The sequence below is a fragment of the Alexandromys fortis genome, unplaced genomic scaffold, assembly GCF_014885135.2.
Source record: "Alexandromys fortis isolate MF-2015 unplaced genomic scaffold, M_Fortis_MF-2015_v1.1 scaffold_56, whole genome shotgun sequence".
In the NCBI taxonomy this organism is placed as follows: domain Eukaryota; kingdom Metazoa; phylum Chordata; class Mammalia; order Rodentia; family Cricetidae; genus Alexandromys; species Alexandromys fortis.
This window is the reverse complement of record NW_026067935.1, coordinates 7,336,840-7,354,589: the sequence shown is the minus strand read 5'-3', so window position 1 is coordinate 7,354,589 and position 17,750 is coordinate 7,336,840. Positions and strand designations below refer to the sequence as shown.

The window sequence follows — 17,750 nt, the reverse complement described above, 5'->3', positions numbered from 1 at the left end:
ACTAGGGACCAAACATTCAAACGTAAGAGCCTATGGAGAGGCATTCTCTTTAAACCACCGCAGCCAGTTTTAGATTAATGTTGTTTATTTCTTTTTTTTTTTAAGATTTATTTATTTATTATGTATACAGTGTTCTGACTGCATGTATCCTTGCATGCCAGAAGAGGGGAACAGATCTTATTACAGATGGTTGTGAACTACCATGTGGTTGCTGGGAATTGAACTCAGGTCCTCTGGAAGAACAGTCAGTGCTCTTAACCACTGAGCCATCTCTCCAGCCCTGTTGTTTATTTCTTTAATTAAAATTATCCCTTTTTGTTTGTTTTTCATTTTTGAATTTGGTTCTCACAAACTCAGGACAACTTCAAATTCGTTGGTCCTTTTCTTCCATTTTCCCCAATTTTGGGGTTACAGGCATGCATGGTGCACTTTTTTTTTTTAAAAAAAGAAGATTGATTGATTGATTTATTATGTATACAACATTCTGCCTCCACGTGTGCCTGCATGCCAGAAGAGGGCACCAGATCTCATTACAGATGGTTGTGAGCCACCATGTGTTGCTGGGAATTGAACTCAGGACTTGAAAGAGCAGCCAGCACTCTTAACCTCTGAGCCATCTCTCCAGCCCCGCCTGGTGCACTTTTAAGTTTATTTTTACTTTACTGTTTTTGAGACAGGGTCTCACGATGTCCCCTTGGCTGACCTGGAACTCACTATTTAAACCAGTCTGGCCTCAAACTCACAGAGATCCTCCTGCCTCTGCCACTATGCCTGACTAATTTTGTTTTTTGAGGCAGGGTCTCATATATCCCAGGCTGATCTTGAACTTAACTGTGAGACTGAAGATGATTTTGAATTTATGGCCTGTCTCTGCCTGCCAAGTGCTGGGATTATAGGTGTTTACCACCATGCCTGGGGGGGGGTCAAACTTAGAACTGCATGCATGTTAGACCAGCACTCTACTGATTGAGCTACACTCCAGCCCGCAATGAAACTCTTTGAACCATTTGTAATGGGACATGGAAATCTCTCATGCACAATAATCTTCACTGCTTTCTTCAACACTGAGTGTAGTATAACTTATTTCTGAAAACCAGTTTGTTATTTTTGTGTATGTACCAGTGCATACCACAGTGTGTGTATGGGGGGAGGGGTGCGAGCACCTTCATCCGCTGCACCATTTCAACAGTCTTACAAGTTATTATTATTACTTATTTTTTAAAATATTTATTTATTTATTTATTTATTATGTATACAATATTGTGTCTGTGTGTATGCCTGCTGGCCAGAAGAGGGCACCAGATCTCATTACAGATGGTTGTGAGCCACCATGTGGTTGCTGGGAATTGAACTCAGGACCTTTGGTAGAGCAGGCAATGCTCTTAACCTCTGAGCCATCTCTCCAGCCCCCACAAGTTATTATTTTAAAATGTTGTGGTGCTGGGGGCTGGAGAGATGGTTCAAAGGTTAAGAGCATTGCCTGCTCTTCCAAAGGTCCTGAGTTCAATTCCCAGCAACCACATGGTGGCTCACAACCATCTGTAATGAGGTCTGGTGCCCTCTTCTGGCCTGCAGGCATACATGCAGAAAAGAATATTGTATACATAATAAATAAATAAATAAATAAATAAATAAGCAAGTAAATAAATAATAAATATTTTTTTAAAATGTGGTGCTGAAAATAGAGCCCAGGATCTCACACATGCTAGGCAGGTACTTCTCCCACTGGGCTACACCCCTCAGCCTCTGTGTTTTGTTTTTTTGAGACAGGATCTAATGTAGCTGAGAATTATCTTTTTGGTTCCCCCCCCCCCCCGAGGTTTTCTCTGTGTAGTCCTGACTGTCCTGTAATTTACGTTGTAGACCACGCTGGTCTTGAACTCACAGAGCTCTGCCTGCCTCAAATGCTGGGATTAAAGTTATGTGCCACCACCACCTGACTGCTAAGGATTATCTTAACTGATTCTTCTTCTACCTTCCAGGTGCTAGAATTATAGGTGTTTTCCTAGTAAAACTGAGTATTTAGAAACATATTTATGAATATTCTTTCCTGTATTATTTTTTTTCTTGTCTGTGAGTGGGAAGTATATTTGTGTGTCCATGTTTATATATCCACACCCATGTGTGGAAACATGGGGTTGACATGGGTGCCTCTCAATTGCTCTATACTTTTTTTTTTATTTAAATTTAATTATTATAACATGTGTTCATGTGATTTGTGTGTGTGAGCAGAGGTGCACATGTGCAGGTGAGAAAGCCCCTTGTGAGAGTTGGTTCTTCCACCCTGGGTTCCAGGGATCAAGTTCAGTTTGTCACGCTGTGTGGTGAGTGCCTCTCACTGTTGAGGCATCTCTCAGACCCTCTGTATTTTTTGAAACAGTCTCTCATTGAACCTAGAGGTCACTGGTTGAGTGAGCTCTGCTCCTGAGCTGGGATTTTAGGCATGTACCATCACAATGGTGATTTTATGTGGGTATTGGGCATCTAAACTTAAGTCTTCATGTATGTGTGGCCAGTACTTTATAATGGAGCCATCTCCCCAGCCCCTTAGTAGCATAATTTCTAATAATTTTCCACTGTTAAGATGTATGTGCTTCTATGTGCAGTGCTCCTGGACTCTTCAGGAGTTGGGGTTTTACACATGTCGTCAAACATAAGTGGCCACTCTACCCTAAGTCACACCCCAGCGCCTGGCTTTCAGATGCCTGTCTCTCCACTGCAGTGAGTTCTCAGCTTCCTCTCTGTCTAGAGTTATTCTTATTCTGTTGGTTTGCACAACTTGTTAAGCTGAATGTAAAATAGGGATAATTAACTTAGTAAGGACTTAGAAACTCTGAGTCAAGTGTGCAAACTTTGATTATCATCTTGAATTACTTCGATTTATTTGTGTGGAGATGGCTGGGAGATAATATTTTTATATATATTTTTATAATTTTTTAATATATTATATATATAAATATATATTAATTAAATTTTTAAATAATAATTTAAAGCCACCACTATCCGGTCACATCACCAGACAATGTCTGTATGATAGACATGCTCAAAACAACAAAACCACACACACGGGAAAGGGCAGTAAAAGGTACCCCACAAGAGGACCACCTGTCTGATGTTTTCTTGCCACAGGAGCTAGGATAGTGCTGGTGTTGGGGGTACATTGCTAGGAAACCCTCACCTTCAGATCCTGTCAAAGAGCTGTGAAGCTTTGTCACCCTGTTGCTTTTCTTCTTTGGTGGTATGGAAATGCTCCGATAAACAAGAAAGACGTCCTATGATCATTCCTTTTCTGCATTGGCTACAGTGGCTCAAATGCCTTTTAATTGTCTAAGGGTTTAATTTAACAGTTCCGCAAGGCACAAGTAGTGTCACCTGAGTGAGTAATCCTTGCTCAGAGACACTAGTGTGTTCCAGATGGAACAGCCTGCTTGCTCTAACCATCGACATCTGTGAAATCCGGCTCTCACAACCTCAATTAAAGCGAAATTCAAAAAGGTTACCTGTGTGCCCAGATCCTAGAGCTGCACCAAAGCCCCCTTCCCTCTATCCTCTGGCCACAGATATCAGCTTGTTGCTGAAGTGTCTTCAGATTAGAAAAACTGCTTCTTGATGCTGGTTAGGAGGTACTCTGTGTTTCTGTGAGTGAAGGCTGCTGTCCTGACTGCGGTTCTGTTGATAGGTGAGGTGGGTTTTCAGGACAGGCTCAGTGGACTAGATCAGATCCTTGTCAGGTCTGGGATTGTGACTTTTGAGTTGTCAGATAAGCTTTTCTGTAGACCGAGGAAGTGCTATTGCCCTTACGCCAAATAGCTACAGAAATCTCAGCCATAAGCTTCACTTAAAGTTAGACATAATGGCTTATGCCAGTATTCTCAGACCCTGAGAGGCAGAGGCAGGAGGATCACTGCAAGTTTGATACCAATCTGGTCTCCGCACAACAAATTTTAGTTTAGCCACGTCTGCATACTGCATACCAAGACCCTGTCTCTAAGCAAACAGATGAGGAGATGGCTTAGTTGGTGACATGCTTTATGTACAATCATGAGAATGTGACTTCAGACCCACAGGACTCACATAAAAATTACTGCCTTCCCAGTGCAGAGAGAGGAGGATCCCCAAAATTCTATGGCCAGCCAGTCTAGCTGAATTGATGAACTCCAGGTTCAGTGAGATACCATCTCCAAAAATAAACTTTTCTTATGTGTTTGCATTAGCTATTAAAGTGGTAAATACCTATCATGGTTAATACTATCCATAGGGCTCAGGTTATAATTGGGATATGATGATTATACTGGACCTCAGCTTACCTACTAACTGCTGTTTAGGATTTGTTGAAAAGGAAGAAGTTTAGAATGGCAGCCAATTCTTAGAAGCATATGGAAGGGAAGCCATCTGTAATATACTATAGAGGACTGATTTGGTGGGGGGAGGTGACATTTTAAGACAGTTGCATATAGCCCAGGATGGCCTTGAACACCTCATCCTCCTGCCTCTACCTCCCAAGAGCTGGGATTACAGGTTTGTGCCACTATGCCTGACTAGTAAGGACAGATTTTTATTGGAATTTTGGATTGTATGAAGAAAGCAATATGAGGAGGTTGTTATGGCTGTTTGCTTTGCTGAACTGCTCTCCTCAAAGATAGTCAAAGACTGTGGTTAGGGTGTTATATATCCATCTAATACTTCTTTATTTAATGTTAGTTGGTGGAATCTACCCAGCCACCCCTACTTTGGGCACCTCTTGTTTGTGAGGGTTTTTTTTTTTTTGTTTGTTTGTTTGTTTTGTTTTGTTTTTGAAGACTTCTTGCCATGTAACTTGGGCTGTCTTGCAACCTTCTAAGTAGACAATACTGGCCTTGAATTTGTGTCTTTGCCTCTGCTTTCTGAGTACTAAGATCACAGAGTATACCACCATGTTTGGCCCTTTTGTGTTTCTTTTTTTCTTTTTTCTCCGAGACAGGGTTTCTTTGTAGCTTTGGAGCCTGTCCTGGAACTAGCTCTTGTAGACCAGGCTGGTCTCAAACTCACAGAGATCCGCCTGCCTCTGCCTCCCGAGTGCTGGGATTAAAGACACGCGTCACCACTGCCCAGCTTCTTTTGTGTTTCTTACATCTAGCATCTCTCTCTGGAGTGCACACTTCTAGACTCTTCAGGCTGGAAAGCAAATTGAATTCTTTCTTGTCTAAAATGAGAAAAGCCACTAGAAGCCTATTTATAGGTCTTGGCTACCTGGGGAGTGTTACTTTATCCTTGAGACTGATCAGCTTCAGATTTCCCTGACTGCTAAGTAGGTTATGGAACTGGCAGCCCTCTGAAATGACAAATGATGGCAAAGGCATGTTAGCTTCATAGGAGCTCAAAAATGTTTTGTATTTGTTGTGGTCCTCTGGAGGAACGGAACTTGCAGGTGAATAATACTAAAATGGCTTACAGACTGTAGTCCAGCTAGTCCAACAATGGCTTTCTACCAGTGGGAGGTCCAAGAATCCAGTAAAGATTCAGTGCCCAGCTCATCTTCAGTATATGCCAAAATCATGAAGAAGTAGCCTCTAATGCCAGTGAAGGAATGGACTTGCCAGAGAGAAAGCAAGCTTCCTTCTTCCATGTCCTTTTTACAGGCTGCCAGCAGAAGATGTGGCCCAGATTAATAGTTGGTCTTCCCACTTGGAATGATTTAATTAAGGGAAAACAAAACAAAATAAGAACAAAAAACCCTCACAGGTGTATCCAGCCACTTGGGTTTTAGTCAATTGCAAATATAGTTGAGTTGACAAGCAAGAACAGCTGTCACAGTCTCCATACATGACTTCTGCTGTTATTTTCTTAGCTACTTTCTAGAACCTTCTCTCTGCAGTGTGCTCTGTCCTGCACTCACTGCCTCTGTGAGCCAGGTGTCTGGCACTGGGTAGAAGTTTTCTTTCTTTCTTTCCTTCTTTCTTTCTTTCTTTCTTTCTTCCTTTCTTTCTTAATAAATCCTTTTTTAAGAAAAAGATTTTACTTATTATGTATACAGTGTTTTGTCTGCATGTACACCTGCAGGCCAGAAGAGGGCACCGGATCTCATAGATGGTTGTGAGTCACCGTGTGGCTGCTGGGACTTGAACTCAGGACCTCTTGAAGAGTAGTTAGTCAGTGCTCTTAACCTGTGAGTCACTTCTCCAGCCCATGGGTAGAAGTTCCATTCTTACCTAAAATCTTAACTTTTCCCACTGTGGAGAAGTCACTCACAGTACTGAATACATAGAACCAACTCACTTGTACCTGTCGTTCAACCTTACTGTTCCCAGGAGGGTGGAGGTTGTACTTATCTACATGGGGCTGTACTGAACACAATAAAATGGACAGTACTTCACTTTGACCAAGTGATTTGATTTTTGTTTTGCTGGTTTCACTTACTAACACTTTGTTTTTATATTTTTTTAAAAATAATTTGAAAGTATGTGATCAGAAATGTCAAGTGCATACATGAAAAAGGTTTTAGAAAAGCAAACATGTATATATGACGTGTTGCCTAGGAGACAAAGGGGACTAAGGAGAATGGAGAGGATGCGACAGCGGAGGATCAGGTTGTGGGAGGAACATGTTCAGCGTCCATTGTATGTGGACATGAAAGTACCCTTACAAAGCTTGGTACTGTGTACCATAAATATAACCCAGACAGGTGGTGCTCACCTTTAATCCCAGCACTGGGGAGGCAGAGGCAGAAGGATTTCTGTGAGTTCGAGGCCAGCCTGGGCTACAGAGTGAGTTCCAGGATGACCAGGGCTACACAGAGAAACCCTGTCTGAAAAACAAAAACAAACAAACAAACAAAATATAACCCAATTAAAACCAAATAGCTTCAGATCCTCCCTTTCTCCGTTCTCCCTCCCTTTCCTAAACACATGCTAAGCAGGTATTGTACCACTAAAGCTGTGTGAATTACTGTTGTTACAGTTTGTTGCTGGGGAAAGGATTCAGATTATTGTCAGACAGTTGGGAAGCTGTGGTAGGAATTCCAGGCTAGTCATAATCAGTAGTAATGACCCTGTTCAAAGCAGAGCAAAACCCAGAGTCATCTAAGAACAGTTTTCCTGGGACAGCATCACCACTACTGTTGACCTTTAACCTCCAGCCCCTCCAGCCATGTGACCAATACCTTCAGTTACTTGTTCCTCTGGAGTCTGGAACTGATTGATAGTCCTCCCTCCGCAGCCTCTATAGCAAGTCACCTATATAATCTTGTGGCTGAAGCCTCAGGCAAACACAACCCTCACTTCAACCAGATCATTCCAGGGGTCTGGAATTCACTACCCAAAAGCCCAACCTTTTTTATTATACAAGATTTTTATTTTTTAGCTGGATCTTGCTATGTCTCAGACTTTTCTAGAACTCACTAGGTAGCCCAGGTTATCTTTGAACTTAGGTCGATCCTCCTGCCCAAGTACATTAGAGCTCTTTTACCATGTCTCACTTCTCTCTAAAATTTGAGCAGTGTTATTTCTAGGTGGTAAAGTTGTCCAGTTTCGTGTGTCTTCCTTACAACATTCACTGTTGTTTGACACTTCATTCGATTAATAGTCTAAAAAAATAACAAAATTGAAAAGCTTTTAAAAGAGATAAAAGTGAAACTAATCTTCGGGCCAGCAGGGTGGCTCTGTGGATGAAGGTGTCACTGCCCAAGCCTAGTGACCTCACACTCACTCCTGGAACTCACAGAACTGCAGGAGAGAACCGAGTCCAAGATTCTTGACCTCTAGCATAATGCCATGCATACACACAATAATAAGATTTTATTTAAAAAAAATCAAAAAAAGCTGGGCAGTGGTGGTACTTACTTTGAATCCCAGCACTCAGGAGGCAGAGGCAGGAGGATCTCTGTGAGTCTGAGGCCAGCCTGGTCTATAAGAGCGAGTTCCAGGACAGGCTCCAAAGCTACAGAGAAACACTGTGTAGTGGCATTTCAACTGTAGTTTAATAAATAAAAACTGCCTGAAGAGCTGAGAGTAAAACAGTCCCACTGGTCAGCCTTACAGCCCAGGTTATGATAACACACACCTTTAATCCCAGTAGCCACACTAGTTTCCATAGAAACTGGGCACTGCATGCCTTTAATGATTTTAGTGCACTCCTTTAATCCCAGCCCTAGAGAGGATTATAAAATGGGAGGAAACAGCTCTCAGCACAGTCTCCTTCTGAGATTCCTGGAGGCATGATCGCCATTTCAGACTAGATCAAGATAAAAGCCCATGACTGGCTGTTTTGTTTTTTGGATCTTCATGTTCACCCCAATTTCTGACCTGAGTTTTTATTAATTGTGCTTCAACCCTGCCTCAAAAAATAAAACAACAACAACAACAACAAAAAGAACAAAAAAGACAGAGGGCCTGAAAAGGCTATAAATGATACAGATACACAGCTAAAAAACAGGTAGGCTTTTAAGATCTTTTAAAATAACATTATTTATTATGTGTATGGGGTGGGGTATGTGTGTGTGCCTTGACAAAAGTCGAGGTCAGAGGACAACTCTTCACTCCTACTATGTGAGTCCCAGAGATGAAACTCACATCCTTAGTGGCAGCAAACATCTTTATCTGCTGAGCCAGCTTTTACAAACCTCAAAGTGAGGTTTTTTGTTTTTTATTGTTTTGTTTTTTGTTTTGAGACGGGGTCTTGCTATGTACCTGTCTGGCTTGCTATTTGCTTTATGTGGCCTATGCTGGCCTCAAACTCATGGTAACCTTCCTGCTTGAACCTCCTGGTGCTTGGTTTACAGGAACTCTCACCACACCCAGTCTTCCAGAGATTGAATTAATTATTAAATTTTTAACAAATGGTCCAAATTGAGCCCTCCTCCCAAAGACTGTTTCTGTCCATATTCCAGAGGAATTAGGAGCACCCAGAGTTCAAGGTTCAAATTTATTGACACATAAACCTCCCCCAAAGATATTACTAGGAACTGAACCTAGAGACTTATACATGCTGAAGACATGCTCTATCACCGCATTTGACTGTGACTTTAAGTGGTGCTGAGCTGTGAGTCTAGTAAGGGCCAGAATGTAATGCCCCCAGAACCAGGAACAACCCTTACTCTGTGCCAAACCCAGATCCCACACCTGCTTATGCTCCACCTAGTGCTCCCACTCAGTGGATAGAGTCGCCATTTCGTAGAACGCGGGCTGGCAGCTCACGTGATTTGTTTAGAAATGGGTCGCTGCTTTCTAGGCACAAACTCTACCACTGGCCACATTACCTGCTCCTCAAGCCACCCGGCTCTCTGCATTTGCTTAGGAGTGGTCTGATTCTCAGGTGGTCTGTCCCCACGTGGATGTCAGGACTGCATGCCACTAAAATGACAGGATGAAGGGGTGTGAGATCATGCCATTACACGGGCAAACTTTGTTTAATTTTTACACAGGTTGCCATATTTTTGTGTTTGTGGAAATGCTTATTTCCTGCTCTTTCTACTTAAGGACAGACATAAACCCTCATAAATATTTTGGTACATTTGGGCTTGTGTTCCAGCACACCTGTGTACTCTCACCCTTGAAGTAGGACAGGTCTGGATGGGGACCCAAGGCCTGTGTTCCTGCCCTGCTGCCTCAGTCTTCAAAGCCAACTTCTCCACAACACTTGCTCTTCATTTTGAAAAGTAAGATTCCAAGTGACCCCAAGGATGATGAGTTTGAGACACACAGGTTGGTTCTGAAAATCTCCCTGGCTTCTATGGGAGATGCCTCTGCTGGGCAGGTATCGACAAGGTGCCAGGAGGGTTCTTGCTTTGTACTCATGGTAACTTGTCCCTATGTCCTGGCTCCTCAATGAGCCTTTGTCCCTCTGCAGCCTGTTAGTTTTGGCTCCAATAGCCTCTGGATCAAGCCCAGATCCCAGGGCAAGCCAACAGAAATGACTCTTTGAAGACAAAAAGTTGGAGTATTGGAGAAGAGACAAGGTGGAACATTATCCTTCAACTCACTCCTTAGGCAGAGTTTAATAACCACATTTGCCCATCTGGGTTTGTGACAGAATTGACTCATTCACAAGTTTCTGTCTTTGTGTGTGGCTAAATGCCTTCTGTGATTAACTAGAAGGCCTATAAGGTAGGCTGTGACTGAACTTTTATCCTTGTTCTAAAAAAAAATAATGCACTCCTATGTTTTTTGTTAACTTTATTTTTTTTAAAACAATTGTTTCTCATTTTACATACCTATCCCAGTTCCCACTCCCTCCCTCCTCCCGTTCCTCCCACAGTCCCCCTACCCCAGACCCCCCATCCACCACTCAGAGAGGATAAGGCTTCCTAAGGGGAGTCAACAAAGTCTGACACATCACTTTCAGGCAGGACTGAGGTCCTCTCCCATATATCTAGGCTGTGCAAGATATTCCTCCAAAAAAAAAAAAAAAAGGGCTCCAAAATGCCAATTCAAGCACTAGGGATAAATCCTGGTCCCTCTGCCAGTGGCCACACAGACTACCAAGCCACACAACTGTCACCCACATTCAGAGGGCTTAGTTTGGTCCTATGCAGGTTCCCCTGCTATCAGTCCAGAGATAATGAGGTCTCACTAGCTCAGGTCAGCTGTTTCTGTGGGTTTCCTCATTATGGTCACGACCCTTTGCTCATGTTATCACTCCTCGCTTTCTTGAACTAGACTCTGGGAGCTCAGCTCAGTGCTTAGCTGTGGATCTCTGCATCTGCTTCCATCAGTTGCTGGATGAAGGTCCTATGACAATTAAGGTAGTCATCAATATGATTACAGGGGAAGGCCAGTTCAGGCACCCTCTCCTTTAGTGCTTAGGGTCTTAGCTGGAGTCATCCTTGTGGATTCCTGAGAATTTCCTTAGTGCAAGATTTCTTGCTCATTTCTATATTTAATTTAATTAATTTTTACCCTCTCCCTTTGTATGTATATGGAGACCTAGAGAGATGGCTCAGTGGTTAAGAGTGTTTGCTCTCTTACAGAGGACCTGATCTCTTCTAGCAGACCTGAGTTCAGTTCTCAACACCCACTAGAGGCAGCTCCAGGGAATCTGACTCCCTCTTCTATCTATTCTTCTAGCCTTTGCAGGCACCGTGTGTGTGTGTGTGTGTGTGTGTGTGTGTGTGTGTGTGTGCGCGCGCGCGCGCACGCGCATGCTTGCACACACACATACACATTCACAGGCATACGCATAAATAAATGTTAAAAACAAAAACAAATGGAGCCACAGTGTAGTTCACTGAAATTGCACCTGCATAAGATCCTAAGTCAATACCCAGCATGGTTAAAAAAAAAAAATAGGAAGCTATACTACAATTCATTGCTGGTTTTGTTTTCATTTAACAATGTCCCCTATAGATTTTTGCCTATCAGCATTATATGTCAACATACTTATGTTTTTTAGATTACTTTAGAATGTTCAACTATGTACATATTCTTGTATTTTAATTAATCTCTTTTATTGAACATATACTTCATTCCCAGCCTCTTTCTACAATTTAATATCCCTTTATTTATGGCTTTGTGCTCATGGTTAAATGGATTTGCAGAATTAATTGCTGCAGGGGAGATTTTGGCTTAAAGGAGCGTACATATAAAATATAAATAGACGGTTGTCAGCTTTAAAAAGACTCAGTTGTTTTTGCCCATAATTACCCTCAATGGCAGCTCAATGATTAGACCCCTCTTCCCTGTCCTGGACTGGTCTGGAAAGGCTGTTAGCTAGGATTTATCTTGGTACAGGTTTTCCAGGGATTTGGAAGGACATGGTGGAGGAAAATTCATCTCATGGTGGGCAGGGTATTTCTGGGATGTTTCTCCAGACCACTTTCCTTCATCTAGGCCAGTGACTCTCAACCTGTGTGTCCTGACCCCTTTGGAGGTCGAACCACCCTTTCACCCTAGGGGGTCCCCTAAGACCATTAGGAAACATAGCTACTTACATTATGATTCATATCAGTAGCACAATTACAGTTATGAAGTAGCAATGGAATAATTTTATGTGTGGGGTCACCACAGCATGAGGAACTGTATTAGAGGATCACAGCATTAGGAAGGCTGAGAACACTGGTCTGGGAATTCCTCATTTTAAAATTTTATGTGTAGGTCCAAATCAGGAGCAGAAGGAGAGAGAGCACAAGCAAGGAACTCAGGACCGCGAGGGGTGCACCCACACACTGAGACAATGGGGATGTTCTATCAGGAACTCACCAAGGCCAGCTGGCCTGGGTCTGAAAAAGCCTGGGTCAAAACTGGTCTCGCTGAACATAGCGGACAAGGAGGACTACTGAGACCTCAAGAACAATGGCAACGGGTTTTTGATTCTACTGGACCTATTGGTTTCGTGGGAGCCTAGGCAGTTTCGTGGATGCTCACCTTACTAGACCTGGATGGAGGTGGGTGGTCCTTGGACTTCCCACAGGGCAGAGAACCCTGATTGCTTTTTGGGCTGACGAGGGNGGGGGGGGGGGGCAGGGGGGGGGGGGGGGGAAGAAAATGGGAGGCGGCGGTGGGGAAGAGACAGAAATCTTTAATAAATAAATAAATAAATTAAAAAAATTTATGTGTATGGATGGTTTGTGTGCATGTACGTCTATGTACATGTGTACCTGGTGCCCTTGAAGGCCAGAGAAGGCATCAGACCCCTTGGAACTGGAGTTACAAATGATTGTGAGCCAACATGTGTGTGTTGGGAACCACAACAAGTGCTCTTAACCTCTGAACCATCTCTCCAGCCTCCTAGACACCTAGATATTACCTCTTAATTTTTTTTATTTTTAATTTTTTGGTTTTTCAAGGCAGGATTTCTCTGTGTAGCTTTGGAGCCTGTCCTGGAACTCGCTCTGTAGACCAGGAGGGCTCGTATTCACAGAGATCTGCTGCCTCTGCCTCCTGAGTGCTGGGATTAAAGGCGTGCGCCACCACCGCCCGACTCTCCCTCTTAATTTTCATCAACTCCAAACAATGCCATCAGATTCTAACTATTTATCAATGGATTAATCCAGTTATTGAGAGAGTCCTCAAGATTCAGTCACTTGCCCCAAAGCCCCAGCTCTGACCATGCTACATTGGGCAGCAGGACTTCAACACTTGAGTCTCCTAAGGAGACACCTCGTAGCTTTGTCTGTTTCTGGCAGCACTGTTACGGCATCTCAAAGCTATTGAGATATCCATTTATTAGCAGGTGAATGGATAAACAGAATGCAGTCTGGCATATGTTGTGTGGCTTTTCCTGGGAGATGTAAACAAACATTTATCACCCTAGATAGGCTACTCATGACAGAGCAGAAAGTGTGATTCCACTCACATGCGTGTTGTGAAGCCTATGAATTTAACTGGGGATACACAGAGACCCACCTAAGCTTAAGTTCAGAGGTTTAGTCCAGTTAAATGTTTTCCTTTATAAGAGTTGCTGTGGCCATAGTGTCTCACAGCATTAGAAACCCTAACTAAGCCGGTTGGTGGTGGTGTACCCTCTTAGGGTAACAGGCAGAATAGGCAAATAACTCATTCCTGGGGCTGAGTCAAGTATCAAATTCTGCAGGACTTTTCCTCTGGAAGCGCCCAGCTTCTCCAGAGCAGTATTGGTGACGCCTGCCCATTGATTTTCAGGAAAATAGGAAAAGATGGGAACTGGAAATCTCATATTGAGTGTTCAGACTTGTACTTAATCCTGCAGGCTTCAAAGAAAAAAAAAACTAGTGAATAAATAAAATGAGCTACCAGATGATAGTTAAAGTATTCCCTTCATTGCTAGTCACACTGGGGGTGGATTGTAAGCCAGTTACCAGCTGGTTGGTTGGTTGTTGGTTGGTTGGTTAGTTGGTTGTGTGTTTTGTTTTTTGTCCAGCAGGGTGAGTATGGGCAGGAAAGGAGAGGTCAAACCTGACCATCTCTGCCTGGTTCCTTTTATGCTGGTGATGCCCACTCCAGTGAGTGAGGCAGGGTTAGGGTGTTTTACCAGTGGGTAGTCCCCCTGGAAACATCAGGAAGAGTAAAGTAATGAAATTTGGTTGAACAGATGAATGGACCCAGAACTATAATTGGTAGCCTGTACTCCCTCTGCTTGCTTCCTTTTGGAGAGAAGGCTTGAGCAAGAATCAGTGTCTAATTCTACCTCGGCAAGCAGAATCCATGACCCACTCCCACCCTCTCTGTTTTCTTGATTATTTAGTGCCTTCTTTTTGAGGTGTGCACTTTAATTTTCATTCTAAAGCAGTCTCTTGCCAGACCTTTTGAAGAATTCATGGTTTGCTAGTTCTGTACAACAGAAGTTTAAGACTGGCCTTTGTTGTCCTGTGAACTTCTTTTTGTGTCAGGAACCCTCCTTCTAGGAAGGGGCACGGCAGAGTGTATGAAGAAAGCACCTCCATGTCTGCACTGGGCCAGCAGTCCCAAGATGAGTCAGAGCTAGACCGGGCCTTTTCATAGGTTGGGCGTGGGGCTAAGTACCTGGTGCGAGTTCCTTGGATTCATGGCTGTGACACGAGGACAAAGTTCAGAAGTATGGGCTGGAAGAAGCTTCCAGATACTAGGGAGAGGATCTTATTTATTTTCTTTAGTATTTCTGATTATGTTTTTGAGGAAGGCTTATGCTTGGACTATCTGAAAGATATAGGTGAGCGTGGGAAACAAGTCTAATCAGAGAGACTTCTGGGTGCCCTGCTTTTGGTGTTCTCTCAGGGGGTGACTGACCTGCAGCTGCCTCGTGGAGTCTTTTAAAGCAGCTTTTCCTAGTTTTGTGGGAAACGAGACTTGTGGTATGAGAAGGACTCTTGTATAGAAAGCTCCTCTTCCTTCTGTGAGGTGCCAAAGAGCCCAGTAGGAAAGAAACTGACAGAAATTTATAGTACTTCTGCCACTGGGCTATATTCCCCTACTTTCTTCACCTTTTGTAACCTTCGATATCGTGTAGCTATGTGGACCAGGCAGGTTTTTGACTAGTTTCTTTATGTGTCTATACTGCCATCTGCTGGGTGTAGAGATATTACAGAAATTTTCAGTGATGGTAGACATTTAGAAATTGTGTGTTCCTGCTGAAGTTTTACTGTATTTGCCATAAGTATACGGAACAAGAGAAATGTCTCAGCAAGCAGTGGGGAAGAACTAAGAAACCCTCACGCTGTTTATAGTTCAATATCTTTATATATCTCTACTTCCATCATGATATCTCCTTGAAGGTGCTGTGTAGTCTGATGGAAAAGAGGCTGTCATAGCACACTGGCCCTCTTTTTCTTAGGTACACAGCAGAGGTAAGATTGGCATAGGTCAGCTCGGTGGTTAACTCTGCACGGATATTGACAAGGCCCTAGCATCTGTTTCTTCCCGGGTCCATGGTTCCATCCCAGCTCTTCTGCAAACGTCTCTGAAGTAGTTAGTACTCAGTCAGATTCTGGTACAGCTGAGCACACGGCACAAGCCTGGAATCCTAGGCTTCACCAGGAAGAAGTTTCACATATAGCAAAGGAGTTTTTAGTTTAGTTTAATTTAGTTTAGTTCCTTAATTTCTTTGCATAATAGAACTGCATGCCAGCCAGGCCTGGAGGACCTTGCACAGGCTGGGAAGAAGGATTACTTGGTTGAGCTAATAACTCTTGTCCTCTGCCTGCAGTCTTGTCTGCACTGGCCCCACAAGGGTCCTCCATCTCTGCTTAGGTCCATTTGTGTTACATCAGCAAAGTCACGAGCCAGCGGGAACAGCGATGCACTTTTTTTTTTTTTTTTTTTTTTTTGCCTTAGCTTAGGTTTTAGCCCTTGTGTTGGTTTTCTTTCACACAGGACCTGAGATGGCATGGGCCTGTTCCTCACCTGCATCCTTCCTCAGTCCGTAGGTCTTTACTCAGAGTAGGTGTTTAACACTTGTTGGCTGAGTAAATGAAAAGCCCATGGCTCTGTAGCTGCTTCCATGTGTAGTAGGGCCGCCTTCCTCAGGTGTCCTGTGTTCCTAAGACTGAAGTAAGCACAAAGAGTCTTCCTCTTCCTCTTTTACATGCATCCCCATGTTTACATGTGCAGACACACCCTCATCCAAATATTTTTAAAAATACTGTGGAGGAAGTGCGTTATTGTGATTTTTACCCAGCAAACAGAAGCACTAGAACACTTCTTTGCCAACATAGATGTGCAGCAATGGGCCAGAGGCACTGAAGGCTCCAGACCTATAAGGCTCAGCTATGGCCTTAATGTCACAGATGGAGCTGATCAGTTCCAGAGGGTGGGTTAGACATGCCTTTGGAGTGGCGGCTGGAAGAAGAGGAAGCAGAGAGACTCTTCAGAAGCTCCTGACCCTTTGGGAGGGACTGCTGTCATTGTGTCTCCCAGATACTAAGAAAATGTGCTCCCTGGATAGTGGTGGTGCACACCCTTAATCCCAGCACTTAGGAGGCAGAGGCAGGCAGACCTCTGAGGCCAACCTGGTCTACAGAGTGAGTTTCAGAACAGCCAGGACTACACAGAGAAACCCTGTCTCAAAAAACAAAAAACAAAAAAAAAAAAAAAGAAGAAGAAGAAGAAAAGAAGGAAAAGGAGAAAGAAAGGATGTGCTGTGACATTTTCTAGGGGTGGGTCACAGTTCTCTTTTCTTTTTATCAAAAATATTTATTTTTAACGTATATTATGTATATATTTGTAAATGCATTGTATGTCTGGTGTCTGTGGAAGCCAGAGAGAGGCCATCCAATCCCCTGAAATTGGAGTAACAGGCTGTTTCAAGCCACCACGTGGGTCCTGTAAACTTAACACTGGTCCTCTGCAGGAACAGCAGCTATTACTCTTTCATGGCTGAGCTATCTTTGAGCTCCAGGGCCACAACTTTCATCTGACATTATCCAAAGCCTGAGCCCTGAAGGTGTGGTAGAAAGCAATGAAAAGTTCTGCCAGGCGTTCAGCAGGAAGCTTTCCTTGTATATCAAGCTTCCAGGTTTACTTAATGTCTTGCTCAGACCCCTCTTTAAATACTTGAGCTTCCATAACTGGGCACATCTCTGCTACTCATGTGTTCTTTCTGAGTAAGTTTGAAGAAGGAACAGGGGTGTGACCTGCCATCAGAGATGCTGCTCAACACCCATATGAAGTAAAACTAGTGCCTTACTGTCTCAAGCCCTCAGAAGGAGCTGCCTCGGAGAGGCCAGCGCTGGCCCAAAGCAGATGGTGTTAAAGCAGTGTCTGAAGGGGGAGCTGGGCCATAGGAAGAGTTCTTTAAAGAGGAAGGCGCATGTGTGTCAGACACAGAGCAAAGAGGGGTGGACATCTCAAGACTGGTCTCAAAGCCCCTATTAGTGCTATCTTTAATTGTAATAGTATGCCTCAAAATTCTTCTAGAATTAGTTACTGGGGAGATGACTCAGTGGTTAAGAGCACGTGATGCTCTTTCAGAAGACCCAAGTTCAGTTCCCAGCACTCATATCAGGAAGCTCACAGCAACCTAGAACTACAGTTCCAGAAGATCTAAAGCCCTCTTCTGGCCTCCGTGGGTACCCACACATAAGTCTCTCTGTCTCTCACACACACAAACTTAAAAATAAATTTAAAAAAGTTCTGTACAGTAAATTGAAAGCACTCACAGACCAGGCTAATAACCGGCAACATGAGCTCTCTGGTGGCACAGGCATCATAGTGGTTCAGTTTCCCAGGTGCTGTACCAGCAGCCACCTCTGAGCAGCTGAGAAGAATTACCTCAGATGGCTTGAGATAAGCCAGTGGTGACTGAGAACAAAAGAAGTGGGCCAAGACCTGGTAAAGAGTGCCTGGTTTCCATAGTCAATTGATGTTAGTCTAGGCTGCCTTTGAATT

At 43.5% G+C, this 17,750-nt stretch overlaps 1 protein-coding gene across 1 annotated transcript in view; it reads left to right on the top strand.

The window, feature by feature from the left end:
* The window catches only part of Mlxip (MLX interacting protein), a 59,405-nt gene that overhangs the window by 24,454 nt on the left and 17,201 nt on the right, over nt 1-17,750 (top strand). The window lies entirely within an intron of this gene.